This window comes from Chiloscyllium punctatum, chromosome 30 (assembly GCF_047496795.1).
Source record: "Chiloscyllium punctatum isolate Juve2018m chromosome 30, sChiPun1.3, whole genome shotgun sequence".
NCBI lineage: Eukaryota > Metazoa > Chordata > Chondrichthyes > Orectolobiformes > Hemiscylliidae > Chiloscyllium > Chiloscyllium punctatum.
The window spans coordinates 61,755,755-61,773,328 of record NC_092768.1 but is presented as its reverse complement, the minus strand read 5'-3'; the positions used below and the strand labels follow the sequence as shown (position 1 = coordinate 61,773,328).

Here is a 17,574-nt window from a genome sequence, read left to right as displayed (position 1 = left end):
GAGAGAGAGAGAGAGACAGAGACAGAGAGAGAGAGGGATGGTGCTTCATGCAGCAATGACAGTGTTGGACCATGAGCCTTGTTCGGGGGTCGGTGCTATTACAGATATACAGTGAGTGTGAGGGAGCAGAGAGAATACAGTGACCCTTATCCTGACAGAGTGGGGAAGGTTATTGATGTTTGTCCTGTATTGCTGGACATTTCTTCAGACCGCAGATACTGCACTGAGCTGGGTGGTGAGCTCAGACCATGCTCGGTGGGTCTGGTGGTGTCGCCCCCTCTGGGAAGAGAATGGTCCCCCTCTGTACTAGCACATCCACCAGGCCCTCCGTGCCCCTGTTGACAAACCATAGTGTAATTGCCCCTTATCTGCCAGGCTCGGGGTAAACTGTGCAGGGCAGCTCCAAACTGAGAAAGCTCAATCGTGTGCCCAATGGGCTTTTAAAGATGGCCCCAGTGCCAGGGATCACAGAATATCCAGGAGCATCTGGGTGATGGGGTGCACCTCCAGCCATGAAGGACACCATTTACAAAGCTGTGGAACAAATGCTCATCCAAAACTCTCCATCATCTGACCTCACACCAATATCCCTTTTTCCCATCTTTCCTGGGAAGACAGGCTCATGTTACAGGATGTTATCGAAGTGTCTCCATTTCAGTATTCTGCAACCTGGGAACACATCCTTCCATGACACTGTCTCTCAGTCTCCCCCTTCTCTGTCTATACACCAAGCCCCTCCCATGTGATGATATTAAACTGATTCCCCTGCCATCTCTCTCTGGCAGTGATGGTTCACACCCACAGCACCCCCTTGTCAGGGCAACAATGGAGATATGGAGCTGTAAATGGATGGGAGCTGCACATCCTGACACTTCCAGCCTGGTCTGCAACTTTCCCCACACTGGGCAGGGATCTAATACAGAGTTAATGAGGAATGCACTGGGGTGGTGTACACAGTCCTCCATGCTGGGAGGGTAACTGCTCCTGGGTTACAGTTCAATGCAGTGGGGTGGTGTACACAGTCCTACATGCTGGGAGGGTAACTGCTCCTGGGTTACAGATCAATGTACTGGGGTGGGGTACACAGTCCTAGATGCTGGGAGGGTAACTGCTCCTGGTTTACAGATCAATGCACTGGGGTGGGGTACACAGTCCTACATGCTGGGAAGGTAACTGCTCCTGGGTTACAGATCAATGTACTGGGGTGGGGTACACAGTCCTACATGCTGGGAGGGTAACTGCTCCTAGGTTCAGATCAATGCACTGGGGTGGGGTACACAGTCCTACATGCTGGGAGGGTAACTGCTCCTGGTTTACAGATCAATGCACTGGGGTGGGGTACACAGTCCTACATGCTGGGAGGGTAACTGCTCCTAGGTTACAGATCAATGCACTGGGGTGGGGTACACAGTCCTACATGCTGGGAGGGTAACTGCTCCTGGTTTACAGATCAATGCACTGGGCTGGGGTACACAGTCCTACATGCTGGGAGGGTAACTGCTCCTGGTTTACAGATCAATGCACTGGGGTGGGGTGCACAGTCATACATGCTGGGAGGGTAACTGCTCCTGGGTTACAGATCAATGCACTGGGGTGGAGTACACAGTCCTACATGCTGGGAGGGTAACTGCTCCTAGGTTACAGATCAATGCACTGGGGTGGGGTACACAGTCCTACATGCTGGGAGGGTAACTGCTCCTGGTTTACAGATCAATGCACTGGGCTGGGGTACACAGTCCTAGATGCTGGGAGGGTAACTGCTCCTGGTTTACAGATCAATGCACTGGGGTGGGGTGCACAGTCATACATGCTGGGAGGGTAACTGCTCCTGGGTTACAGATCAATGCACTGGGGTGGAGTACACAGTCCTACATGCTGGGAGGGTAACTGCTCCTAGGTTACAGATCAATGCACTGGGGTGGGGTACACAGTCCTACATGCTGGGAGGGTAACTGCTCCTGGTTTACAGATCAATGCACTGGGCTGGGGTACACAGTCATACATGCTGGGAGGGTAACTGCTCCTGGGTTACAGATCAATGCACTGGGGTGGAGTACACAGTCCTACATGCTGGGAGGGTAACTGCTCCTGGGTTACAGATTAATTCACGGGTGATCACTGCACAGGTCGCTGAGCTGGTCAGACTGTCTGTTTGAGGTTTATAGATACTGCAATGATATGGTTTGTGCAGCTCCCAATGCTGGATGGATATTTGTTTCAGGTTCACACATTAGTGCCCTGCTGTGGTCTGCACAGCTCCCCGTCCTGGATAGATATCTAGTCTGGGTTTATAGATCAATGCACTGCTGTGGTCTGCACAGCTCCCCGTCCTGGACAGATATCTAGTCTGGGTTTATAGATCAATGCACTGCTGTGGTCTGCACAGCTCCCCGTCCTGGACAGATATCTAGTCCGGGGTTATAGATCAATTCACTGCTGTGGTCTGCACAGCTCCCCATCCTGGACAGATATCTAGTCCGGGTTTATAGATCAATTCACTGCTGTGGTCTACATAGCTCCCCGTCCTGGACAGATATCTAGTCCGGGTTTATAGATCAATGCCCTGATCTGATCGGTGCAGTGTTCCACTCTGGCCAGATTGCTGGGTTGTATTGACCAGTGTAATGGATGAATCTGGACAGATTGCTGGGTTGTATTGACCAGTGTAATGGATGAATCTGGACAGATTGCTGGGTTGTACTGAGCAGGACACTGGCCTGGTCTGTACAGTGTTCCACAGTGAACAGATATCTCCTCTGGGTGTATGGTGTCTGGGCTGGTTCTGGGAGGTGGATTGAGAATGTGGCAGATCTAAACATTTCAGCTGATCTGGCAATTCCTTTAGTTCCCATTCCTATCATTGGACCCTCCGTCTCTCACGCTATTAATGTTACAGTGTGTCCAGGTACAGTACATCATGTTGGTGGGGGTGGGGAGGGGGGAAAGGTCATGGACAGGTCAAGGAGTTCCCCGGAACCTTCTGTCCCCGACATTCTATAACTGACATTCCCCGGAACGTTCAGTCCCTGACATTCTATAACTGCCATTACCCGGAACGTTCTGTCCCTGACATTCTATAACTGACATTCCCCGGAACGTTCTGTCCCTGACATTCTATAACTGACATTCCCCGGAACGTTCTGTCCCTGACATTCTATAACTGACATTCCCCGGAACGTTCTGTCCCTGACATTCTATAACTGACATTCCCCGGAACGTTCTGTCCCCAACATTCTATAACTGACATTCCCCGGAACGTTCTGTCCCCGACATTCTATAACTGACATTCCCCGGAACGTTCTGTCCCTGACATTGTTTGTGAACGGCCGGACGTCAGTGAATTGAACAAACGATAAGATCCCGAGGGAACAGATCCCGTTCCAGGGAGAAGGAGACACTGTTCCGAAGGCCCCTCGGGCAGTTAAAGGGGGGAATACGTTTTCCCTGCGTTTACATTTCTCCACGACACAGGATCGACCACAATTTAGACCAAAATACAGGAATTCCCAAACTCCGTTTGTCTTCAGGAAACTGGGAGAGAATCCTTCAGGACAGCAACGTTTCCACCTTCCGCATTAGGAACTGGGAAGGAGTGACCTGTGTCTGCTCTCGAGTGATCGAGAGTGTGGGAATGTTCTAGAAACCATCTGTCCTTATGGATGTGTCTCTGTGTGTTTGGGGAGGGAGGGTTTCTTGTGGTTTATGTCACATTTTTGTGATTAATTCCGACCTTCCCATTTGTTATTCCAGCTCCAATTATTTTAATAAATCCCTGAATACAGGGACACATTTGAAAATCTCACTGGGTCCCCGATCAAACGGGTCCCTTCGCCTCCAGGCTGATGGATAATGGGTTTGTTTTCCTTCCTCACAGTTAACGTAGTGACCATCTACGTCCTGCTTTATAAAGATTGTGGATTGTCTCCATGTGTCAGACGTTACCTGGGGGCCATGGCAGCGGCGGATCTCCTGGTCATTATCCTCGACCTGATCCTGAGACACATTCCCATTGTTTATCGGGGACAGTTTTATTTCCTGAGGGACTCCTTCCCCGTGTGTAATATCCACGCCGTCCTGCTTTATGCAGCCACTGACTGCTCTGTCTGGTTCACCGTCACTTTCACCTTTGATCGGTTTGTGGCCATTTGTTGCCAGAAGCTGAAAAGTAAATATTGCAGTGAGAAAACGGCGGCTGTGGTTCTGGGAGCAGTGACTGTGCTGAGCTGTTTAAAGAACATTTCCTGGTATTTTATGCTCGAGGCTCGGTATTCGCTGATGAACGTCCCCTGGTTTTGTGATGTAACAGACGCTGTTCTATTCTCCATTGTCTGGGTCACAATCGAGTCCCTCCACCACATTCTAACCCCGTGTGTCCATTTCTCCTGATTCTGCTGCTCAATGTTCTCACTGTCAGACACATTTTAGTGACCAGCAGAGCCCGCAGGAGACTCCGCGCTCACCCCAATGGGGACGCTCAGTCTGACACTGAAATGAGAAACCGAAAAAAATCCATCATTTTACTGTTTGTGATCTCGGCCAATTTCATCCTGTTATGGTCAACGTTAATGCTGTATTCTATATGGAACCGGATGTGGTGGATTGTGGATACCCCTCTGAATCTCCATCGCTTTGTGCAGGAATTGGGCTTCATGCTGCAGCTCCTCAGTTGCTGCACAAACACCGCGATTTATGCCGTGACCCAGACTAAGTTCAGGCAGCAGCTGAAGAATGTGCTGAAATATCCCTTCACCCAAATCCATCCATCCATCAAATTCCCTCATTAATCAATCCATCCGGGATTTTCTCATTTCAGTTCAGTGTTTCAGCGATGGAGCAGCCTGTCGCTATGGTAACAGACTGAGGGTAGTGCTGGTTTGTCCATCCTTATCCCACAGGGGGGTTACAGGGAAACATTTCAATGTTTCTCACAACTCAGGGGCCAGTGAGAAAAGGCACCATCCCACTGACTGGATCCATCACTTCCATTTGTAACCAATAAAAATGTTGATTAAATCGTGCCGAGCAGCAGAGTGACCGATGTTGTTGTGTGTCTTTGTGTTGGAGAAGCTGAACTGGAGAGAGACAGACTCAGCCCCAAGTCCTGGTCCTCAGGGAAGCGGAGGGCACCGCGCCCTGAGCTCAGGAGCTGGGTTTAATTCCCTCTGTCCCCACACTGCAGCCTGGCCTCCCCAATTCCTCACCCCCACTTTTCCTCCTCAATTCTCTCCATCTCTTTCTGCACACTGTCTCTTTCTCACCACCTCTCCCTTTCACTCTCCCTGTTCCCCTCTCAGACATCCCCCCCAACCCCGGTTTCTCCACCTGCCTCCGCTATTCTTTCTGCCTCACTCTCCCCCTCTCTCTCTCACACCCCCAACATGAATTTCTCCACCTGCCTCCATTCTTCTCTCTCACCCTCACTCTGTCTGTCTCTCTCTCTCTCTCTCTCTCTCTCTCCTGTCGTCTCTATCTCCTTCTCACAATTCTGGCTGTACCCCATTTTCCCCACCTCACACTTCCCACATCTCTCGATCATCTCACATCCACAAGCCCCCCCACCCCCCCAACCCCCACAAGCAGACTCACCACCAACCTGCAGTCTCTTGGTCAGAGGGAGAGGGAAGGACCAGGGAGACAGAGTGTGTCAGAGAGAGAGAGAGTAAGGGCGGGACAGAAGTGGAGAGATTCAGTTCGAGAGAAACGGAGGGTGGTGGGGAGAGAGAGACCAAGATAGGGGGATCGAGAGTGAGAGAAGATGGAGAGAGAGCGAAGGAGCAGGGAAAGACAGAGAGATAGTGGAAAGGGAGAGATAAGGTGAAGTAGGGAGAGAGAGAGAGAAATAGGGAGGATATAATGAGAGAGGGGTCAGAGATAGAGAGGGGGACAGAGAATGAGGGGGATAGGGAGTGCGAGGGAGACAGAGAGAGGGAGACAGAGAGAGAGGGAGACAAAGAGAGAGGGAGACAAAGAGAGAGGGGAACAGAGAGAGAGGGGAACAGAGAGAGAGGGGAACAGAGAGAGAGGGGAACAGAGAGAGAGGGGAACAGAGAGAGAGGGGAACAGAGAGAGAGGGGAACAGAGAGAGAGGGGGGACAGAGAGAGAGGGGGCAGAGAGAGAGGGGGGCAGAGAGAGAGCGAGAGTGAGAGTGGGGCAGAGAGAGAGAGGGGGACAGAGAGAGGGAGACAGAGAGAGAGGGGAACAGAGAGAGAGAGGGGGACAGGGAGAGAGGGGAACAGAGAGAGAGGGGAACAGAGAGAGTGGGGAACAGAGAGAGAGGGGGGCAGAGAGAGAGGGGGGACAGAGAGAGAGGGGGACAGAGAGAGAGGGGGACAGAGAGAGAGGGGGACAGAGAGAGAGGGGGACAGAGAGAGAGGGGGACAGAGAGAGAGGGGGACAGAGAGAGAGGGGGACAGAGAGAGAGGGGGACAGAGAGAGAGGGGGACAGAGAGAGAGGGGGACAGAGAGAGAGGGGGACAGAGAGAGAGGGGGCAAAGAGAGAGCGAGAGAGAGGGGGGCAGAGAGAGAGGGTACACAGAGAGAGGGAGACAGAGAGAGAGGGGAACAGAGAGAGAGGGGACAGAGATAGAGGGGGACTGAGAGAGAAGGGGACAGAGAGAGAGGGGGAAAGAGAGAGAGGGGGACAGAGAGAGAGGGGGGAGAGAGAGAGGGGGGAGAGAGAGAGGGGGGCAGAGAGAGGGGGGCAGAGAGAGAGGGGGGCAGAGAGAGAGCGAGAGAGGGGGGGACAGAGAGAGAGGGGAACAGAGAGAGAAGGGGACAGAGAGAGAGGGGGGACAGAGAGAGAGGGGGACAGAGAGAGAGGGGGGAGAGAGAGGGGGGGGAGAGAGAGGGGGGCAGAGAGAGAGGGGGCAGAGAGAGAGGGGGCAGAGAGAGAGGGGGCAGAGAGAGAGAGACAGAGAGAAGGGGACAGAGAGAAGGGGACAGAGAGAAGGGGACAGAGAGAGAGGGGGGCAGACAGAGAGGGAGACAGAGAGAGAGGGGAACAGAGAGAGAGGGGACAGAGATAGAGGGGGACTGAGAGAGAAGGGGACAGAGAGAGAGGGGGAAAGAGAGAGAGGGGGACAGAGAGAGAGGGGGCAGAGAGAGAGGGGGCAGAGAGAGAGGGGGCAGAGAGAGAGAGACAGAGAGAAGGGGACAGAGAGAGGGGACAGAGAGAGAGGGGGGCAGACAGAGAGAGAGAAAGAGAGAAGGGGACAGAGAGAGGGGACAGAGAGAGAGGGGGACAGAGAGAGAGGGCAGAGAGAGAGGGGGGCAGAGAGAGAGGGGGCAGAGAGAGAGGGGGCAGAGAGAGTGGGATACAGAGAGAGGAGGGACAGAGAGAAAGGAACAAAGGGAGTGGGGGACAGAGAGAGAGAGGCAGAGAGAGGGGGGCAGAGAGAGAGGGGGAAAGAGAGCGGGGGACAGAGAGGGGGGCAGAGGGGGCGGACAGAGTGGGGTACAGAGAGGGGTGAGAGAGAGGGGGGGACAGAGAGAGGGAGACAGAGAGAGAAGTGGACAGAGAGAGAGGGGACAGAGAGAGAGGGGACAGAGAGAGAAAGGGGACAGAGAGAGAGAGGGACGGGGGACAGAGAGACGGGGACAGAGAGAGAGGGGGGCAGAGAGAGAGGGGGGCAGAGAGAGAGGGGGGCAGAGAGAGAGGGGGACAGAGAGAGGGAGACAAAGAGAGAGGGGAACAGAGAGAGAGGGGAACAGAGAGAGAGGGGAACAGAGAGAGAGGGGAACAGAGAGAGTGGGGGACAGAGAGAGAGGGGGGCAGAGAGAGAGGGGGGCAGAGAGAGAGGGGGGCAGAGAGAGAGGGGGCAGAGAGAGAGGGGGGCAGAGAGAGAGCGAGAGTGAGAGGGGGGCAGAGAGAGAGAGGGGGACAGAGAGAGGGGGTACACAGAGAGAGGGGAACAGAGAGAGAGGGGGACAGAGAGAGATGGGGACTGAGAGAGAAGGGGAAAGAGAGAGAGGGGGACAGAGAGAGAGGGGGACAGAGAGAGAGGGGGACAGAGAGAGAGGGGGACAGAGAGAGAGGGGGACAGAGAGAGAGGGGGACAGAGAGAGAGGGGGACAGAGAGAGAGGGGGACAGAGAGAGGGGGGAGAGAGAGAGGGGGGCAGAGAGAAAGGGGGGCAGAGAGAGAGGGGGGCAGAGAGAGAGCGAGAGAGAGGGGGCAGAGAGAGAGGGGGACAGAGAGAGAGGGGGACAGAGAGAGAGGGGGACAGAGAGAGAGGGGGACAGAGAGAGAGGGGGACAGAGAGAGAGGGGGACAGAGAGAGAGGGGGACAGAGAGAGAGGGGGACAGAGAGAGAGGGGGGAGAGAGAGAGGGGGGAGAGAGAGAGGGGGGAGAGAGAGAGGGGGGAGAGAGAGAGGGGGGAGAGAGAGAGGGGGGGAGAGAGAGAGGGGGGAGAGAGAGAGGGGGGAGAGAGAGAGGGGGGAGAGAGAGAGGGGGGCAGAGAGAGAGGGCGGCAGAGAGAGAGGGCGGCAGAGAGAGAGGGGGCAGAGAGAGAGAGACAGAGAGAAGGGGACAGAGAGAGGGGGCAGAGAGAGAGGGGGGCAGAGAGAGAGGGGGGCAGACAGAGAGAGAGAAAGAGAGAAGGGGACAGAGAGAGGGGACAGAGAGAGGGGGGGACAGAGAGAGAGGGGGACAGAGAGAGAGGGGGGCAGAGAGAGAGGGGGCAGAGAGAGAGGGGGGCAGAGAGAGAGGGGGGCAGAGAGAGAGGGGGGCAGAGAGAGAGGGGGCAGAGAGAGTGGGATACAGAGAGAGGAGGGACAGAGAGAAAGGAACAAAGGGAGTGGGGGACAGAGAGAGAGAGGCAGAGAGAGGGGGGCAGAGAGAGAGGGGGAAAGAGAGCGGGGGACAGAGAGCGGGGGACAGAGAGGGGGGGACAGAGAGGGGGGCAGAGGGGGCGGACAGAGTGGGGTACAGAGAGGGGTGAGAGAGAGGGGGGGACCGAGAGAGGGAGACAGAGAGAGAAGTGGACAGAGAGAGAGGGGACAGAGAGAGAGGGGACAGAGAGAGAAAGGAGACAGAGAGAGAGAGGGATGGGGGGACAGAGAGACGGGGACAGAGAGAGAGGGGGGCAGAGAGAGAGGGAAATAGAGAGAGAGGGAGACAGAGAGAGAGGGGGACAGAGAGAGAGGGGGACAGAGAGGGGGGGACAGAGAGGGGGGGACAGAGAGAGAGGAGTCAGATAGAAGGCGACAAAGGGGAGGGACAGTGAGAGAGAGGGTGGACAGAGAGAGGGGGGACAGAGAGAGAGGGGTCAGAGAGAGAGGGACAGAGAGGGAGGGGACAGAGAGAGGGGTCAGAGAGGGGGGGACAGAGAGAGTGGAGCAGAGAGAGTGGAGCAGAGAGAGGGGACAGAGAGTGGGGGACAGAGAGAGGGGGTTGGGAGAGAGAGAGAAGGGGATAGAGAGAGAAGTGGGCAGAGAGAGGGGAGCAGAGAGATGGCGACAAGAGAGGATGACAGAGAGAGGGGGACAGAGAGAGAAGGGGGCAGAGAGAGGGGGGCAGACAGAGGGGGGCAGAGAGAGGGGGGACAGAGAGAGTTGGACAGAGAGTGTGGGAAATATAGAGAGGGTCAGAGAGAGAGGGGACAGAGAGAGTGGGGCAGAGAGAGAGGGGAACAGAGAGAGGGGAAGAGATAGAGGTCTGTGGGAGGGAGGGGGGACAGGGAGAGGGCGACAGAGAGAGGGGCACAGAGAGTGGGGGAGATAGAAGGGGACAGAGAGCGGACAGAGAGAGAGTGTCAGAGAGAGGGGGACAGAGAGAGGGGGTCAGAGAGAGAGTGGGTCAGAGAGAGAAGGGGACAGAGAGAGAAGGGGACAGAGAGAGAAGGGGACAGAGAGAGAAGGGGACAGAGAGAGAAGGGGACAGAGAGAGAAGGGGACAGAGAGAGGGGAGCAGAGAGAGAGAGGGGGCAGAGAGAGGGGCAGAGAGATGGAGGAACAGAGAGAGGGAGAAAGAGAGAGGCGGGTGTGAGGGAGAGGGGGAGAGAAAGAGGGGCAGGTAGTGGGGGTCAGTGAGTGGGGGACAGAAAGAGAAGGGCACAGAGTGGGGTGAGAGAGGGGGTCAGAGAGAGGGGCGATGGAAATAGTAGGGGACAGAGAGAGTGGGGAACAGAGAGTGGGGGACAGAGAGAGGGGGGGACAGAAAGTGAGGGTGACAGAGGGGGGGCAGAGAGGGGGGAAGAGAGTGAGGGGGAGAGAGTGAGGGGGCAGAGAGAGGGGGGTTCAGAAAGAAGGGGACAGAGAGACAGGCAGGTGGGAGAGAGAGAGGGGGTCAGAGAGAGGCAGGTGGGAGAGAGCGTGGGACAGAGAGGGGGGGGGCAGAGAGAGAGGGGGCCATATAGCGGGGATAGAGGGAAGCGGATGGGGGATGGGGGGTGCAGAGAGAGGGTGACAGACAGAGGGGGGCAGAGAGCGGGGGTGAGAGAGAGGCGGGTGGGAGAGAGTGGGGGACAGAGAGAAGGGGACAGACAGATGGAGACAGACAGAGGGGGACAGAGAGCGGGTTACAGAGAGAGGCGGATGGGAAAGAGAGGGGGACAGAGAGAGGGGAATCAGAGACAGGGGGACAGAGAGAGCGTGACAGAGAGAGAGCGTGACAGAGAGAGAGAGCGTGACAGAGAGAGAGGGGGACAGAGAGAGAGGGGGACAGAGAGAGAGGGGGACAGAGAGAGGGGGGGACAGAGGGAGGGGGGGACAGAGGGAGGGGGGACAGAGGGAGGGGGGACAGAGAGGGCGTAGAGAGAGGGTGACAGAGTTAGAGGGACAGAGAAAGGGGGGTCAGAGAGGGGGGGGAGAGAGAGGGGGAGATAGAGAGAGGGGGAGACAGAGAGAGGGGGACAGAGAGAGGGGGACAGAGAGAGGGGGACAGAGAGAGGGGGACAGAGAGAGGGGGACAGAGAGAGGGGGACAGAGAGAGGGGGACAGAGGGAGGGGGACAGAGGGAGGGGGACAGAGGGAGGGGGACAGAGGGAGGGGGACAGAGGGAGGGGGACAGAGGGAGGGGGACAGAGGGAGGGGGACAGAGGGAGGGGGACAGAGGGAGGGGGGACAGAGGGAGGGGGGACAGAGAAGGGGCAGAGAGAGGGTGACAGAGAGAGGGAGACAGAGAGAGGGAGGCAGAGAGAGAGGGTGAGAGAGAGAGGCAGACAGAGAGAGGGGACCGCGAGTGGGGGAGATAAAGGGGATGAGAGAGAGGGGGACAGAGAGAGAGGGGACAGATAGAGGCGGGACAGAGAGGGGGGACAGAGAGAGGAGGGCAGAGAGAGGGTGACATAAAGAGAGGACAGAGAGTGGGGGAGATAGAGGTGGTCAGAGAGAGAGGGGGACAGAGAGAGAGGGGGACAGAGAGAGAGGGGGACAGAGAGAGAGGGGACAGAGAGAAAGGGGGGCAGGGAGATGGGACAGAGTGAGAGGGTAAGAGAGAGAGGGGGACAGAGAGAGGTGGGGAGAGAGGAGGTCATGGAGGGGGGAACAGCGAGAGAGAGAAAGAGAGAGGCAGGTGGGAGGGAGGGGAGCAGAGAGAGAGGGGGACAGAGAGAGGGGGACAGAGAGAGAGGGGGACAGAGAGAGGGGGGACAGAGAGAGGGGGGGACAGAGAGAGGGGGGGACAGAGAGAGGGGGGGACAGAGAGAGGGGGGGACAGAGAGAGGGGGGGACAGAGAGAGGGGGGGACAGAGAGAGGGGGGGACAGAGAGAGGGGGGGACAGAGAGAGGGGGGGGACAGAGAGAGGGGGGGGACAGAGAGAGGGGGGGGACAGAGAGAGGGGGGGGACAGAGAGAGGGGGAAGTAGAGGGGGTCAGAGAGAGGGGGACAGAGTGAGAGGCACAGAGAGTGTGGGAGGTAGAGAGGATCAGAGAGGGGGGACAGAGAGAGAAGCACCGAGAGTGGGGGAGGTAGAGAGGGACAGAGAGAGAGGAGACAGAGGTAGAGGGGCAGAGAGATGGGGGAAGAGAGAGAGGGGGAAGAGAGAGAGGGGCACAGGGAGTGGGGGAGATAGAGGGGGTCAGAGAGGGGGTACAGAAAAAGTGGGAGGTAGAGGGGGTCAGAGAGAGGGGGACAGAGAGATGGGCACAGTGAGAGGGGCACAGAGAGTGGGGGAGATAGAGGGGGACAGAGAGAGGGGGACAGAGAGAGGGGGGACAGAGAGAGGGGGGACAGAGAGAGGGGCACAGAGAAAGGGGGGCAGAGAGAGCGGCGCAGAGAGAAGGGGAGATAGAGGGGGTCAGAGAGAGGGGAACGGAAAAGGCGGAGGTAGAGGGGGTCAGAGAGAGGGGGGAATAGAGGGCGACAGAGAAAGGGGAAAGAGAATGGGGGTCAGAGAAAGGGGTACAGAGAGGGGGTGAGAGAGGGGGTCAGAGAACGTGGAGGGGGGGACAGAGAGAGAGGGGCCAGAGAACGTGGGGGACAGAGAGGGTGGGGGACAGAGAGAGAGGGGGACAGAAAGAGAGGGAGAGAGAGAGGGGCAGAGAGAGGCGGACAGAGTGGGGGTGAGAGAGGGGGGGACAGAGAGGGGGGGACAGAGAGGGGGGGACAGAGAGGGGGGGACAGAGAGGGGGGGACAGAGAGGGGGGGACAGAGAGGGGGGGACAGAGAGGGGGGGACAGAGAGGGGGGGACAGAGAGGGGGGGACAGAGAGGGGGGGACAGAGAGGGGGGGACAGAGAGGGGGGGACAGAGAGGGGGGGACAGAGAGGGGGGGACAGAGAGGGGGGGACAGAGAGTGGGGGACAGAGAGTGGGGATAGAGAGAGAGGGCGAAGAGAGAGGGGACAGAGAGAGAGGGGATAGAGAGAGAGGGGGACAGAGAGGGTTGGGGGGGAAGAGAGAGGGGGGACATTGAGGGTGGGACAGAGAGAGGGGGACAGAGAGAGAGGGACAGCGAGAGGGTGGGCAGAGAGAGGGGGGACAGAGAGAGGGGGGAGACAGAGAAAGGGGGTGACAGAGAGAGAGGGAGGACAGAGAGTGGGGGACGGGGGACAGAGAGAGGGGGATAGAGAGAGGGGGGACAGAGAGAGGGGACAGAGAAAGGGGGCAGAGAGAGAGGGGAATAGAGAGTGGGGGACAGAGAGAGGGGTGATAGAGAGAGGAGGACAGAGAGAGGAAGGGATGTCAGAGACAGGGGGCAGAGAGGGTGGATAGATAGAGGCAGGACAGAGGGAGGCAGAGAGAGGAGGGCAGAGAGAGGGTGACAGAGAGAGAGGACAGAGAGTGGGGCAGATAGAGGTGGCGAGAGAGAGGGGACCAGAGAGAGAGGGACAGAGAGAGGGGGACAGAGAGAGGCGGGTGGGGTGCAGACGGGGGGATAGAGGGAGGGGGACAGAGAGAGAGGGGAACAGAGAGAGGGGGCAGAGGGAGGGTGACAGAGAGAGGGTGACAGAGAGAGGGTGACAGAGAGAGGGTGACAGAGAGAGGGTGACAGAGAGAGGGTGACAGAGAGAGGGGGACAGAGAGAGGGGGACAGAGAGAGGGGGACAGAGAGAGGGGGACAGAGAGAGGGGGACAGAGAGAGGGGGACAGAGAGAGGGGGACAGAGAGAGGGGGACAGAGAGAGGGGGACAGAGAGAGGGGGACAGAGAGAGGGGGACAGAGAGAGGGGGACAGAGAGAGGGGGACAGAGAGAGGGGGACAGAGAGAGGGGGACAGAGAGAGGGGGACAGAGAGAGGGGGACAGAGAGAGGGGGACAGAGAGAGGGGGACAGAGAGAGGGGCACAGAAAGAGGCGGGTGGGGGACAGAGAGTGGGTCAGACAGAGGGGGTCAGAGAGAGGGGAACAGAGAGAGGGGGCAGAGGGAGGGCGACAGAGAGAGGGGGACAGAGAGAGGGGGAACAGAGAGAGAGGGGGAAAGAGAGAGGGGGAAAGAGAGAGGGGGACAGAGAGAGGGGGACAGAGAGAGGGGGACAGAGAGGGCGGGACAGAGAGGGCGGGACAGAGAGGGCGGGACAGAGAGGGCGGGACAGAGAGGGCGGGACAGAGAGGGCGGGACAGAGAGGGCGGGACAGAGAGGGCGGGACAGAGAGAGGGGGGACAGAGAGGGAGGGAAGCAGAGAGAGGGGGACAGAGAGAGGGGGACAGAGAGAGGGGGACAGAGAGAGGGGGACAGAGAGAGGGGGACAGAGAGAGGGGGACAGAGAGAGGGGGACAGAGAGAGGGCGACAGAGAGAGGGCGACAGAGAGAGGGGGCAGAGGGAGGGGGACAGAGAGAGGGGGACAGAGAGAGGGGGACAGAGAGAGGGGGACAGAGAGAGGGGGACAGAGAGAGGGGGACAGAGAGAGGGGGACAGAGAGAGGGGGACAGAGAGAGGGGGACAGAGAGAGGGGGACAGAGAGAGGGGGACAGAGAGAGGGGGACAGAGAGAGGGGGACAGAGAGAGGGGGACAGAGAGAGGGGGACAGAGAGAGGGGGACAGAGAGAGGGGGACAGAGAGAGGGGGACAGAGAGAGGGCGACAGAGAGAGAGGGGCAGAGGGAGGGCGACAGAGAGAGGGGGACAGAGAGAGAGGGGCAGAGGGAGGGCGACAGAGAGAGGGGGACAGAGAGAGGGGGACAGAGAGAGGGAGAACAGAGAGCGAGGGGGAAAGAGAGAGGGGGACAGAGAGGGGTGGACAGAGAGAGAGGGACAGAGAGAGAGGGACAGAGAGACGCGGTTGGGGGACAGAGAGTGGGTCAGACAGAGGGGGTCAGAGAGAGGGGGTTAGAGAGAGGGCGAGATAGACGGGGACAGAGAGAGGGGGTCAGAGAGAGGCGGGTGGGAGAGTGCGTGAGACAGAGCGAGAGGGGGACAGGGAGAGAGGGGACAAAGGGGGGGAAAGAGAGAAGGGCGACAGAGAGAGGGGGATAGAGAGAGGGGGATAGAGAGAGGGGGATAGATAGAGGGGGATAGATAGAGGGGGATAGAGAGAGGGGGATAGAGAGAGGGGGAGAGAAAAAGTCAGAGGTTGAGGGGGTCAGAGAGAGGGGGAGATAGAGGGCGACAGAGTGAGGAGGACAGAGAGAGGGCGACAGAGAGGGGGGATAGAGGGAGGGGGACAGCGAGAGGGGGACAGAGAGAGGGGGACAGAGAGAGGGGCACAGAGAGAGGCGGGTGGGGGACAGAGAGTGGGTCAGACAGAGGGGGTCAGAGAGAGGGGAACAGAGAGAGGGGGCAGAGGGAGGGCGACAGAGAGAGGGGGACAGAGAGAGGGGGAACAGAGAGAGAGGGGGAAAGAGAGAGGGGGAAGAGAGAGGGGGACAGAGAGGGCGGGACAGAGAGGGCGGGACAGAGAGGGCGGGACAGAGAGGGCGGGACAGAGAGGGCGGGACAGAGAGAGGGGGGACAGAGAGAGAGGGGCAGAGGGAGGGAAGCAGAGAGAGGGGGACAGAGAGAGGGGGACAGAGAGAGGGGGACAGAGAGAGGGGGACAGAGAGAGGGGGACAGAGAGAGGGCGACAGAGAGAGGGGGCAGAGGGAGGGGGACAGAGAGAGGGGGACAGAGAGAGGGGGACAGAGAGAGGGGGACAGAGAGAGGGGGACAGAGAGAGGGGGACAGAGAGAGGGGGACAGAGAGAGGGGGACAGAGAGAGGGGGACAGAGAGAGGGGGACAGAGAGAGGGGGACAGAGAGAGGGGGACAGAGAGAGGGGGACAGAGAGAGGGCGACAGAGAGAGAGGGGCAGAGGGAGGGCGACAGAGAGAGGGGGACAGAGAGAGGGCGACAGAGAGAGAGGGGCAGAGGGAGGGCGACAGAGAGAGGGGGACAGAGAGAGGGAGAACAGAGAGCGAGGGGGAAAGAGAGAGGGGGACAGAGAGGGGTGGACAGAGAGAGAGGGACAGAGAGAGAGGGACAGAGAGACGCGGTTGGGGGACAGAGAGTGGGTCAGACAGAGGGGGTCAGAGAGAGGGGGTTAGAGAGAGGGCGAGATAGACGGGGACAGAGAGAGGGGGTCAGAGAGAGGCGGGTGGGAGAGTGCGTGAGACAGAGCGAGAGGGGGACAGGGAGAGAGGGGACAAAGGGGGGGAAAGAGAGAAGGGCGACAGAGAGAGGGGGATAGAGAGAGGGGGATAGAGAGAGGGGGATAGATAGAGGGGGATAGAGAGAGGGGGAGAGAAAAAGTCAGAGGTTGAGGGGGTCAGAGAGAGGGCGACAGAGTGAGGAGGACAGAGAGAGGGCGACAGAGAGGGGGGATAGAGGGAGGGGGACAGAGAGAGGGGGACAGAGAGGGGGATAGAGGGAGGGGGACAGAGAGAGAGGGGGACAGAGAGGGGGGATAGAGGGAGGGGGGCAGAGAGAGAGGGGGACAGAGAGAGAGGGGGACAGAGAGGGGGGATAGAGGGAGGGGGACAGAGAGAGAGGGGGACAGAGAGAGAGGGGGACAGAGAGAGAGGGGGACAGAGAGAGAGGGGGACAGAGAGAGAGGGGACAGAGAGGGGGGATAGAGGGAGGGGGACAGAGAGAGAGGGGGACAGAGAGGGGGGATAGAGGGAGGGGGACAGAGAGAGAGGGGGACAGAGAGAGAGGGGGGATAGAGGGAGGGGGACAGAGTGAGAGGGGGACAGAGAGGGGGGATAGAGAGAGGGGGACAGAGAGTGGGGGACAGAGAGAGGGGGACAGAGAGAGGGGGACAGAGAGAGGGGGACAGAGAGAGGGGGACAGAGAGAGGGGGACAGAGAGAGGGGGACAGAGAGAGGGGGACAGAGAGAGGGGGACAGAGAGAGGGGGACAGAGAGAGGGGGACAGAGAGAGGGGGACAGAGAGAGGGGGACAGAGAGAGGGGGACAGAGAGAGGGGATAGAGGGAGGGGGACAGAGAGAGAGGGGGACAGAGAGGGGGGATAGAGGGAGGGGGACAGAGAGAGAGGGGGACAGAGAGAGGGGGCAGAGGGAGGGCGACAGAGCGAGGGGGACAGAGAGAGAGGGACAGAGAGAGAGGGACAGAGAGAGAGGGACAGAGAGAGAGGGACAGAGAGAGAGGGACAGAGAGAGAGGGACAGAGAGAGAGGGGGACAGAGAGAGGCGGACAGAGAGAGGCGGGTGGGATAGAGCGCAGGACATGGAGGGGGGGGGACAGAGAGAGGGGGACAGAGAGAGAGGCGTGTGTGAGAGAGAGGGGGTCAGAGAGAGGCGTGTGTGAGAGAGAGGGGGTCGGAGAGAGGCGGGTGGGATGGAGAGCGGGACAGAGATAGAGGGGGAGAGAGAGGGGGTCAAAGAGGCGTGATTGAGGGAGGCGGGTGGGAGAGAGAGGGGGCAGAGAGAGTGGGACACAGAGAAGGCGACAGACGGGGGGAGAAGAGAGCGGGGGTGAGAGAGAGGCGGGTGGGAGAGGGAGGGTCAGAGAGAGAGGGCGACAGAGAGAGTGGGACAGAGAGTGGGTCAGATAGAGGGGGTCAGAGAGAGGGGGTCAGAGAGAGGGGGTCAGAGAGAGGGGGTCAGAGAGAGGTGGACAGAGAGAGAGGGGACAGGGATAGGCGGGTGGGGGACAGAGAGTGGGTCAGACAGAGGGGGTCAGAGAGAGGGGGACAGAGAGAGGGGGCAGAGGGAGGGCGACAGAGAGAGGGGGACAGAGAGAGGGGGACAGAGAGAGGGGGG

At 58.8% G+C, this 17,574-nt stretch overlaps 1 long non-coding RNA gene across 1 annotated transcript in view; it reads right to left on the bottom strand.

Moving 5' to 3' along the window:
* Positions 1–3,272: 3,272 nt before the first annotated feature.
* The window catches only part of LOC140455529 (uncharacterized), an 83,729-nt gene continuing 69,427 nt past the window's right edge, over positions 3,273–17,574 (bottom strand). The window contains exon 4 of the long non-coding RNA XR_011952912.1: positions 3,273–4,158. This is a non-coding gene — a long non-coding RNA (uncharacterized lncRNA). The remainder of the gene's footprint in view (positions 4,159–17,574) is intronic.